This window comes from Falco cherrug, chromosome 16 (genome assembly GCF_023634085.1).
Source record: "Falco cherrug isolate bFalChe1 chromosome 16, bFalChe1.pri, whole genome shotgun sequence".
In the NCBI taxonomy this organism is placed as follows: domain Eukaryota; kingdom Metazoa; phylum Chordata; class Aves; order Falconiformes; family Falconidae; genus Falco; species Falco cherrug.
In genome coordinates, this window is record NC_073712.1 from 6,352,248 (window position 1) to 6,364,155 (window position 11,908).

The 11,908-nt window shown below is 47.7% G+C and overlaps 1 protein-coding gene across 1 annotated transcript in view; it reads right to left on the reverse strand.

Annotated features, from left to right (window-relative positions):
* The window catches only part of RBBP5 (RB binding protein 5, histone lysine methyltransferase complex subunit), a 42,854-nt gene that overhangs the window by 15,605 nt on the left and 15,341 nt on the right, over positions 1-11,908 (reverse strand). The gene's annotated exons all lie outside the window — the stretch shown is intronic.

Sequence of the window (11,908 nt, forward strand, 5' to 3'; positions counted from 1 at the left end):
GAACAGAAAATTAGGGGTGCAGTGTTAGCTCAAAAGCAAAGGAAATTAGGGCTTGGGCAACAGTTAACCTGACTGATATGCAGAACTAGCCATAACGACAGTATCTAGGAGGCATAACCTAACAGGACCTATGGAGCTCAGAGCTCTGCTGGATGATGCCCAGTGCAGCCCTGGGGCCTGATTCAGGAGAGAAGCAAATAAAAGCAGCAAGGTTAAATGACGTGCCCAAAGAGCCTTCACCGACTGGAGATGCAGATGCTGGGGGGACCCCAGGTCTGACCCTGTTGAGTAGCCAGCACTCTGCAGGTTGGGACGGAATAGAAATCTCTCGTACTTGAAGGCTGCTGCACTCCTTGGGAGGAATCACTGAGCGGGAGGGAGCTGCTTCGGTGCCCAGCCTGGCCACCGTCCCGAGGTTCACGCTGGTTTCAGGCACAGGCTCCGTGTTCACCCCATCGTGTGCCCCCAGCCCAGGGCAGCCGATGCGCCTGCTCTCCCCAGGGGCTGCTACACCTGCAGGCCCAGGGACACTGCTAATTCCCTTCAAGAGCTGCACATCTCCAGGGCCAAAGAATGTGCTTGGGTGGACAACATGTTGGATGAACTCTCACAAGCAAGGAAAGCGAAGCAAGGCACTCCTGCAAAACTCGAGGGCTGAGGTTCAGCATCAGTCTGGGTCTGACCACGCAGGCTACGCCAACAGCTCTTGCAAAAACTTGGGTCTCAACAGATGCTTCCAAATGTGTCTGGCAACACTGGTGGCTCTGTCGGTTTTATTGAATTTTACAGTGTTGGAAAGCAAGACGCTTTACAGCATGGTGAAAACGGTATCTAAATGCTGCAGTGACGCTGTTTTTGAAATAGCAGCCACCTGCACCATTTCCCTGGGAAGGTTAATACATTTTCCATACATTTCTTTGTTTAAACTAGATCACAGGCATATTTTATACAAGAAATGAAAACCAACATGAGTTGGATTTCAGATGTTCCAGTTTGCACTGCTCTGCATTGCAAATGGGCTGAATATATTCTAATCTGTAAAACTGATGGGACAGTGTTTTCTAAAGCCTTCAAACAACAAGCAGATCCCCTTGAAAGTTAAATGTCTTCAATGTGAATTCAAGCTACGTCTCTTGTTTGAGAAGGCAAATCATCAGTACATACGGCTTCATCAGTATGTGTTTTAGACCAAAACACTGCTGAGCTTTTGCAACATTTTAAGGATTACACATAGAAGCAAAGAGGTATGACCTAGTGATAACCACAATGGCCTTACAACCGCTTGCTGTAATCCCAGCTCCGACACTGACTCCATCTACAGCTCCAAGCAATTATTTCACCACTTGCTGCCTCAGTTTCCCTTCCTGAGAAGCGAGGCACAAGCAGGTCATAGTGTATTTGCAAGTTCTGTGCAGTTTGGAAGTACCCGTGTGTTCACACTGCTGTCACAGGTGGGACTGCAGCTCACGCAGGGTTTCAGAGCTGACGTAAACTACTCAGCTCAGGCACCAAGAGCAGCGTAACCGCAGGAGCACAGGCTTCAGCAAGGCGATCAGTCACTGTCCGAGTCCTTGGTGGCAAACCTGTCCTTGTACCTGTGCTGTCTCCGTCACCTAGTCCTCACCTAATGTGGCCAGCCACGGCTCCGCTGACATCAATGTTTCCTGAGCATTAGCATGCAGAAACTCTGAAACATGCACATGGTAAACAGGCAGTCTCTCTCCCACGGATTATTTTTTTTTGAGATTTTAGGGAGGTTTGTCGATACTCCAAAGCCACGGAGCAGGAAAGATAGAAACACATTATGAAACACTGCAGGTTAGTACAGGGAAGCACCCTGGGTGAAGGACAGGGCACGCTGGGGATGGAAAAGGTCTTCCACTTGCAACACTGGCAGATGAGAAAGTTCAAGTTCAGGGCCAGATGGTTACAGGCTAAACTTCAGCTGAGACAGCTCAGTGTTTGTACACAGACACAAGGCAAGTTAAGGCAAAGACTGCCTTGCCTTAGGCAGTCCGTTCTGCCATTTAATTTACCAGAGCCTTAGGTAACCCACGGAAAAGGATTCGCTCGTGCAAACGCAGCATTTGTACCCACGTTAAACTTTATCCAGGCTATAAAAAGAACCTGCATGTAAAGCCTAGCCAGAGCCACCAACAGGCAAAAAAGATGTGGAAGGCGGCTACCGTAAAGCCAGTTAGAGCTTCCTAAAATGCAGCACAGGGGTTAAAAGGAAAGGTGTTCAGAGCCAGGGGAGAAAACTTCAACATCTTAACAGAGCTCACTGGCTTTACATTACTGCATTAAGTTACAAATCAATTTCCTGTCTTACTAACAACCCCCTGAATTTAACTGCACTGAGCATTTGCCTTAGAGATTAACTTACAAGGAGGAGTTAAGTGTTGTGGGGTTTGTTCTCAGCACTGTAATGGCTTGCGAAGGAAAGTCATTAATTTCACAGGGTCCGTCTTACTCGTCAGTAGTAAAAACCAGCCTGACAAGGATGCTGTAAGTACACAAAAAGGGTGAAATGCTTTGAGACTACCAAATGAGAGGAGCTTTATTCTGATTTATTTCTATTTAACATGAAATAATCTTCTACCTGATACTATTAAACTTGCAGACTGAAGATTGTGCTTCTGGTTTTAGGTTGTCTGGGCTAAATTCAGCACTCGGCTATATGAGTTTGAATGAGGAAGAGCTCACCCTTGCAGCAGGACGGACAAAGTGTTGTACCCTGAATGGGAGACACTGATGTCTCTGCCCAGGGAAACAGCTGGATAACGCAGGCATCACATTCAGCTCATGCTGGGGGGCGGTGGGGTGGTGGGGTGTCTAAATCCCGTCTGCTCTAAACCTGCAAAGCTATCCCCCATCCACAGAAATACTCTACTGTGGATATTTTAATCCAGCTTTACTACATACAAACAGGGCAGCTTTCTTCTCAGTAACTCTGTTGTATGCTATTTTTTTAAGAAAACCAAACGGCAAACATTGTAAGCATACTGTACTTACTGTAATTATGGTTATTTATTGGCTACAGTAGCACGCAGTTCATTAATAAAGATCTTCAGAGACTTTAGACAGCTACTAGGGTCTGGAGTGCTTCTGTCCAACTTTCAATGCAATTAGTACCTTCCTTGCCCAAGAGTCCCCTGGCACAGGACTGTATTTTTCCTGACTGCCAATTGCACATACCAATAAAAACAAAGGAGCCCAGTGAGACCTGATCCACACGGAGAAGTCAATTAAGATATAGTAAACTCAAATTCTATCCCATGACAGTGTTAACTAAACAAAAGAGGAGAGGCTGTCCATGGAGCAAGGAATTGCGAGTGTTGGGCGTCTGGTTAGAGATGTTAATGTAATAACATCTCTGGCTGCTATTCTAAAGGCTAGGAAACTCAAAGTAAAAAATTTAATGCACCTTATTAGCAGAAAGGGTAACTGACTGTTGGAATAGCTTGCCAAAAAGCCTGGTCATCAATAACAGCCTTTAAACCAAGTCTGGAAGTCTTCCAGGAAAGATATCCACTAGATCAGCCACAAGCTGGCTTGCAAAGGTTCACTTACATTATAGAAAATAATTTCCTTCATTGCAGGAAGCCCTGCATGCAATCACCTCATCTATGTTCTGTCAGATTAATTCATCACAGTAATTCCTTCTGACCTAAAAAAAAAATAAAAATCTACTGGCTTCCTTGTACCCTTGGGAAGGATTGTCGAGAGACCAGCTAAAGCAGTAAGTGGAATGGGCCCGAGGGTTCCCCCAGGCGTTAAGCTGAGCACGGTGTCCCTGCCATGGCAGGGGGTTGGAAGCAGATGATCTTGAAGGTCCCTTCCAACCCAAACCACCCCATGATTAAGGCAGGCGCAGCCGTGCCGGAGGGCGGACAGACAAGAAATGGGGCTCAGCACCAGTGGGGTCATGGGGAGCCTCAGCCAAACCCCTTCCCTCAGCCCATCCTGGATCCACGCACTGGCGTGCAGTCCCTAAAAGGAACACCATGCTTGCCCACGGGGAGCACAGGGGGGGCTTAGGCACTGGCTGCAGCAAGATGTGCTCCTGAGGCTCCCCCTGCGCCCCTAAGGATGGAGAGGAGCTACAGCCACCCACAGCCTGAGATGACAAGCGTGTCTGGGTGCCCCCTACCACTGCCCAGCCCCTGGCCTCCGGGTGCCGATGGCAAAGCAAACCCAACAAAGGGTGCACAGAGGCTGGGCTCAGCTGTGCTCGGACCCCCGGCAGGCTCCTGCCCCTCTGCCCCGTGCCCTGCCGAGCTGCAGGAGAGGCTGCTCATCACCGGTGCTGTAATTAGCTCAGGGACTGATGCTGCAAAGGGCCTTTGTAAAGGTGAGGGCAGCATCATTAAAGAGACCAGCGGGGAGCAGCCAAGACTGAGATGAATCCCTCCCCAGCTCATCCCCTGCCAGGGCACTCCTGCTTTCTCAGGAGCCTTCATTAAATGCCGCCATGCATGATACAGATCAAGGAGACAAATGTAGCGTCACCAACAGACAGGCAGGTCCTACTGGAAATGCAAGCACAGCCCCACGGAGCGAGCACGCCAGCAAGCCATGCTGCACAGACGTGGGATGAAGGATGCCGGGAGGCATCACACGTGCCCGCCAGTCCCAGAGCGCCAGCACCAGCTGACCACCGTAACCTCACCAGAGCTCAGCTGCATTTAAAAACAAAAAACAGTTGATCCAGGAGCATCTGTGTGTTTCCAGCCAAGGCTCTTACACAGGTTTCAGGCGTTAAGGCTGTAGGCACTGTGAGTCCAGTCCTTGCTGCGACATTTTGGCAGGCCTGGTCCCAAAAGAGGTACTTTTCTACACATAAATATCAATGGAAAATAGATAACTTTCTGTGAAACCTAAAGCACTTCCACATAAGGTTCAAATTTACTTTATTACATTAAAGTCACAAAAAAAGGCAGTTCAAGCAAATCTCTTGAACTTGGTATCAAAACACTTCAAGAATTAAAAAGGAACGGACCCCAGAGCTAAAGGTTTGTGTCTCACCTGAGAAAACAGCCTCCTCTTTCCTTCCCCACAGGTAATTTAAAGAATTTCTTGCTTCTAAAGGTTTTAGGTTGTTGGGTCTCTGCTGCCTACACAGCACCACAGCTCGCTGGGTCCCCTGCCTGGACACTCGCAGAGAGGTTTCGTTAATCGCTTTCTATACAAAATATACTGTCACTTTACTTGCCAATACCAAAAGGGCGAGCAAAGGACTTCCACGGATGCAGCCCTCCTCCCACAGAACAGAAGTAGGAAGACAAATCAAAGTAGATCTTCCTTGGAAATGAAAAAGCATCAGGAAGAAACAGGCAGTTTCCACAAAGAGCACACAAGTTTAGACAAACAAGACCAATATTGGTGACGGGGGTAATGAAAGATTCCTCTGCCCCATGAAGATAAACAGCAGCAGCTTTTTTTAAATGTAAAGGATGCAGAAAAAGCAAGGGATGGAGGACGGATGCTGGCTGGAATGAACTCAGCTTGGGGCAGGCAGGCAGAGAAAAGTCAGAGCAGGTTTGTAGCATCAGCAGAGCCTGCTTTGTTCCTGGGAAGCCAATAAAGAGAGCTCCAAGAAAGAAGAACTGCTTGAAAATGATCTTTCTTCTCTCCTTTTGGGACCACATTGAGGTACAAGTAAATTACTACTGTGAGTTAATCTTTAAAGCCAACATCTTTAAAGCTAACATATGTAAAAGACGGGTCTTACCACTCTGAAGATGCTTCGTACTCCGCATTCTAAAAAAACTCCTACTCAGAAAATAAGCAGTTGATCTTCCTGCCTCTGTGGAAACAGGGTGCAAACCAAACCAATGGTTATATTGTCAGGAAAACCGAGGAACAGCATCCTAAATGCTTTGTGCAAATCTATGCTACAGTTGGTTTTGTTTAATAATATCCTCCTGTTATTTGCTTCTATCCTATGATTTTGGGGGGTTGATACCTACCATGAAAGCCAGATTTTCAAAAGAGCCCAGCATGCAATGCTTGAAACCCCCTAAAACCTTATTTTACTGCCTAAGATTTTGTCCCTTATTGGCACTCAGTAGATATTCAATAATATTGATTTATTGACCCCCACCGAAGCCAAAGACACAACTTTTGCTAAAGAAGAAGAAACTTCAACACAGCCAAAGCAAAGGGCGGAGTTATTTTATATGCCGCTAAGTAATTTTGGTCTAAAGCTTCTGCTTAAATTAAATCATGGCATCACATTAGCTATGACCGGCCAGCACTAAGCACAAAAATCCCTTATTATGGTGTATACCTGACTCAGCACACACTCATTTAGAGTTAACTAAAACATTCCTGCTTTGGATTAGTGCTGCAATAGTGAATTTGCTTTTCTATACCCAGCTGAAGATGATGCATGAACTAAACCCACAGTACTCGGCGTGCTTCAGCAAAACACACTGTTTTTTCTGCGAGTTCCACACCTCTAAGCCAGCATCACCAGAGACAGGCAACAAATGAACATATTTATGCAGCATACTGTAGCAGAAATGACAGCCAAAAAGCTGCAGTTTCCTTGAAAAAAAAAACGGAGGGAAGAACAAAGGCAAAACATCAATAGCTACTCAGTGTATCTGTGCTGGGAGAAAGCCAGCAAAAGGGAAGGGGAGAGTGAACTCTGAATTTCCCTGGTTTTCGAAAGGATCGTTCCGTGGACTCAGGAAACGTTCCAAAGTAGTTCCTCGCAGAGTGTGGAAGAGATCCGATGCCGTCCTTGGGAAGGGACGTGTTAGTAGTTATGTAGTCACACGCATTTCTTAGCCATAAACAAAGTATTTCCCTCTTTACCTCCTGAAAACCTCTGTGGGAGGTAGGCAAACGCCTGTCTTGCCACCAGCGTGCGCAGGACCGACGGGGGCTGCACTGCTGGTGCATCCACACCACCACAGCACCACGTTCACGGCTGTTGCGTACAATGCTCTGAAATGCCTGACTAGGAAAGATGTTTTAACAAAACTAAAGGTCATTTAAAAAAATATATAAAAAATCACCGCATTTGTAGTTATTTATCTGGTGTGAGGCTTAGGGAAATGCCTGTAGTAAGCAATATACTGAATAAATGAGCCAAAGGAAGAGGAAAAACAGCACGTAAGAAGCAGCAGGGAGTGGGAACAGGGGAAACAAGGAGCCAACAGCCCAAGAGCTGCACTGTTCCATATATCCCACTGTTCTATATATCCCGGCAGATTGCTGAGCTGCTGCAGGCAACTGCAGGAACAAGTTAAAGAATTAACCGAGATCAACGTGCAGACGATGGAAGAGTCAGACGGACCCATCTTGGTGCAAAAGAAGCTTATGGGGTTTGTTTTCCTCTTCGCTGCCACTCAAGTTCCAGCAGTTAGGGCAATCTAGTTACTCCATTTAGATAAGCTTCAGTAGCTCACAGCAATTTAAACAGCTGCCTGTGCCTCAGCATTCTGTCACTACCTCCTTCTTCCCAAGTGCTAATGCCATTAGCAAATTGACTTCCTCCCTCACACAATCTGTCTGGCCTTAGCATGTACAATACTAATTGCTTCCTAATACTCCGGAGCATCAGCAGGCAGAAGTGTGGTACCACAAAAATACCTCCAGCTGGGAGGTGGCAGCACACAGGGGTTGCGTGTGGTCCCTGCCATCCTCCCCTCCAGGTGAGGCACACGGACCCACCAGGCACAGGAAGAAGTTTAGGCACCATATTTCCAATCCAGAGCAGAAAGAGACACCTTTTTTTCCGCAATTCACCCAGTTGTGCTAGGAAGACCAGGGACAGTGACTAAAACCCCATGCGTATTAGAGGAAGAGACAGAAGGAAACTTAGAGGTGGAGAGAATATGCTGTTTTGAACAGTCCCTGCTGCTTTCACTGACCTCTCTGTACCTCCAACCTCCCCTACTCCCTTTTGGTGACCTTTCTTTCAGCTCAGACTGCTCTCCCTTCCTTTCCCTCCATCCCTTAGCAGACCTACTAATGGAAATGTCAGCCAACACTTTAGATTATTGCAAAACTCCAAAAGCATACAAGTGCCATTTTTAAACAGCAACTACGCCAATAAAGACCCAGTCCCATCCTTTCTGATTTCTGGAGTCACACTGTCCATCACAGCCCTCGATCTTAAAATAAGCATTAAAAAAATAAATTAATTTTCCTGCTCTGGACACCTGGCTCCCCTTGGAAAAAAAAAAAAAAAAAAAAAAGGAGGGCACAATAAAAAGATGAAGGATCCTTTTGGCTCCCACTCTGACCTCCTCAGCTAAGCAGTGAGAAAATGGATTGCCTGGACCTTTCATGTAATCTTTCTACATTTCTAAAACACAGCTGCCCACAGGATGCAAGCCCCTGCATTTACATGACAAAGAGCAGAGAGGCTCTCCCAGATGGGACAGCTTCTCTTTGTGGATGTTAACCATTAGCTCCCAAACCAAGCACGTCTGCTCCAGCTATTCAGAGAGTTCTTCAGCACAGAGGGGATCCCAGAGCCTGCCCCAAACATGACCGGAGGAGGTCTTGTCCCACACAGCAGCAGCAACACACAGCTTCCCCTCTCCTGCGATGCCCACCTCATTTACAAAGCTCACCTGCCCATTTCTTCACGTTCAGCAGGCAAAAAGAGCTCTGTAAATCAGGTGCGTTGAAAAAGCCTACTTCAGTTTTCATTAGCTGTTTGTATTTTTGTTTGTATGTTTTAAAAAAGGATGGCTGCACGTTGCGCGGGCTGGGATGTACGCTACAGGCATCTGCCACAAGGACACTGGTGGACAGGAGAGATGTGGACCAGCTTATTAACACAGGCAGGCAGGCTGGCAGCAGGCTCCAGAGGAGGCTGAGACACGGGGCGCACATCGCGGGGCGCACATCACGTGGTGCTGCTGCTGCTTCTCACAGGCTGCAGAAAAAGAATTCCCTGGGGGTGAGAAGAGTTTTGCAGGAACAAGTCTAGAGCTCACTGTACGCAGCGTTCACTCACTGTGGTGTTAAACCTGGCCAAAAGGCTGAGTCAGCGTGCTTCACCCTGCTTAGAAGAGGCTCACTGTGGTTTCAGTTGATTAGAAATAGGTTTTAAGATAAAAGGAGCCACCTAATGCAGGGATCAACAAGGCAGACAAACAGTAAACCAAATGCAAAACATGGAGTTTACTGTAACTTTTTTTCATGCTGATCTTAGAAGCACACTTGAGATACTGAGATGATTTCACCTCCGACCTCCGCAGCAGAATGAGGAAGAGATTAAGAACCCCACCTACATGGATCTCTTTCCTCAGGTTGGGGAGATACTGCTGAGTCTCTGAGCAGTCAATTCTGTAGTAGAGCTACCAGCTTCCGGGACTGGGGAGCTCTTTGGCAAGGTGAAGAAATTCTGCATTAAGAAAATGAGATTAATTGGTATGAATGGACTATCTCGCAATCCAATTCCCTTTTAACTAGGTCAATGGAAAAGGTATCTCCAGAGCCAGCTTACAGGAGGTCCTAGAAATACTCCAGAGCACAGGGGAACAGGTTACACTGGAATTGTATGGACAGAAGCTGCCCACGAGCCTCCCCAAACATCTGATGCTGCAACCCAGACGGGCTTCAGAGCAGGGAACAAGCGATGCCGCAAGGAAGAGAACTGCAGCAAACTGGGTGTAAACCTCTGCGCATGTTCCTAAGGTAAAGCAATGTCTCCTAAAGAGCAGGAACAGCACAGCATGCGAAGCACAAGGTCAGCCAACATCTCGTGGAGCTGGATTTCTCATCAGCTGCATCCACTAAGTTTAGAACAGGCTGATCTGGCTCCTGCCTAGCACTGCTGCTTTGGTTTGGCCATGCAGACCGTAACAAAAATATCACCCTCAGCACGGCAAAGCACCGAGCACAGGTCCCTCTCACCCAGCTGGGGAGGGACCTGTGATTCTGTCTGGTTTCTCCTCAGGGCTTTCTTCCATTACTTGCTGCCCCAGGATTGTGACAACAATAACAAATCTAATTCTTCACTTCCCACATCCTGTGCCACAGCAAAAGAACAGCTGAACTACAAGGTAGCTCATCCTATTTTGCCTCCAAATCTTCCAAAAATCTTTTCCTGTCACCTCAGGAAAGCAGATTTAACATTCCCTGTTCTCACTGTGTTTCTCTTTCAGGCATTAGCTCTTCTTCATCAAGACGAGTTGAGTTTCAGCAGCTGTTACTGCATCCCTGCAGCCCTCTCCAGTATCTCTGGGACCCTGAAAAGGCCACATCCCAGGCAGGAGCAGGGAAAGCTTCAGGCAAGAGCGAAATCCTGCCGTTGCCTATGGTTGGAGGATGCTTAGAGAGATGACTCATGCTCAGTCAGGGAGGATAGCCCCAAAGATCTCTAACAGCTTGTGGGTTTGTTTTTAGGCGGAAAGTGAAAGCAGTGAAGACAAAGAAGAAAAGCAGGCATTTCTCCATCCCGAGTTGGACAGCAGCCTGGGCTTTACAGACACCAGCACTCAGCCAGGTGAGAATTCAGGGCCTGATGCAGGAGCAGAATCAGCCCATGGCCAGGAAGGTCCCAGCGTGGCCCTTGGTGCCAGCACACCTGCACGGAGCAGACTACGTACGGATCCTTCCCCACCTACGATGAGTTAAGCAACTCCCATTTCTGCAGTGTAAGCGCAGAGGAGTGCAGAAGATTTCAAGAACTCCTGGAAAGCAAATGCAGCCAATACAGAGCAATTTGCAGGGAACAAGAAATACCTCACGGGGGGGGGGGGAGCACCAGCAATGCAAACACGACAAGCAGCTCCCTAAGTGCAGCACCGGGATGAACTGCCTGCAGAGTGCGGCAAGCGGGGACAGAGGGAAAGCTAGCGAGAACAAAGCATCAGCACAGGCCACAGACGTGCCCACCACCACGTATTGCTGCCAGCTCAAAAACCTTACAATTCCTCACCACGCACGTCATCGTGGGAGCTACGGGAGCCTGTCGCAGGAAAAGGCTGCTGCAGAGTGTCCAAGCGACCCGGCTGGAGTGTCAGCAAAACCCAGGCGATGCAATGAAAGCCCAGAGGGCAGAGCAGGGGATAACGGGAACAGATGGAGGCTGGCATGCAAAAGGAGCAAGTGGACCCTGAAGAAGCAACGCAAGAACTGGCTGCTAAAGGACACAGCCTTGAGAATCATAGAACGAAGCAGACTGACCACAGATGAGGACAGCCTCGGCGAGCTAAAGGCTGGGAAATACTGGAATAAGGTTCAGAAAAAGCAGCACATGCTCCTATCCAAGGAATAGAAGCAAAGAAAAGCATTGCAGAACCAGAGGGAACAGCCTCGCGAAGACAAAGCCAGCACCGAGCACAGGAGGAACTTCAGTATTGTAGCGCTGAGTCAGAGGAAACCGATGAACAGAAGCAAGAAAATCCTGGGACGACTGGAGCCCTGTTCAGGAACTTCTCACCCACAGGACCAGATCCCAGATGGAAGGACATACAGTCCCTTGCTGTCTCCAACCCTTCTGTGCCTTCCCAGAGGGTTGCCCCAGGCATCAGGAAGGGACAGTGCATCTTCCTGAAGGCACCTTCTGGCACTGCGGAATGGTTCCCCGCAAGGCTTCCGAGCTTCTGCTGGTTGTTATGCCCGTTAAAGTCTCCCCACAGAAAATGGGGAGCTCAGCAGAACTACAAACAGGGAATTCAAGCCTGATGACAGGCTTGCTTCCTCACTCAAACACATCTAGACAACCCCAGGGTCCACAGATCATTGTCCTGATATACTTTTATGACCGACCTCACTGTACACGAAGATTTGGCTCGCTACATTTCAGTCTGATTTTTTAGTGTAGGATTCTCTGCAAATAAGATATTTGCCTCCATATCCAACTCTTTCTATATTGAAGCATATTATTGTTTTTCTGGTAAAAAGAAAAAATAATAGCATGCTTCAGCCTTTA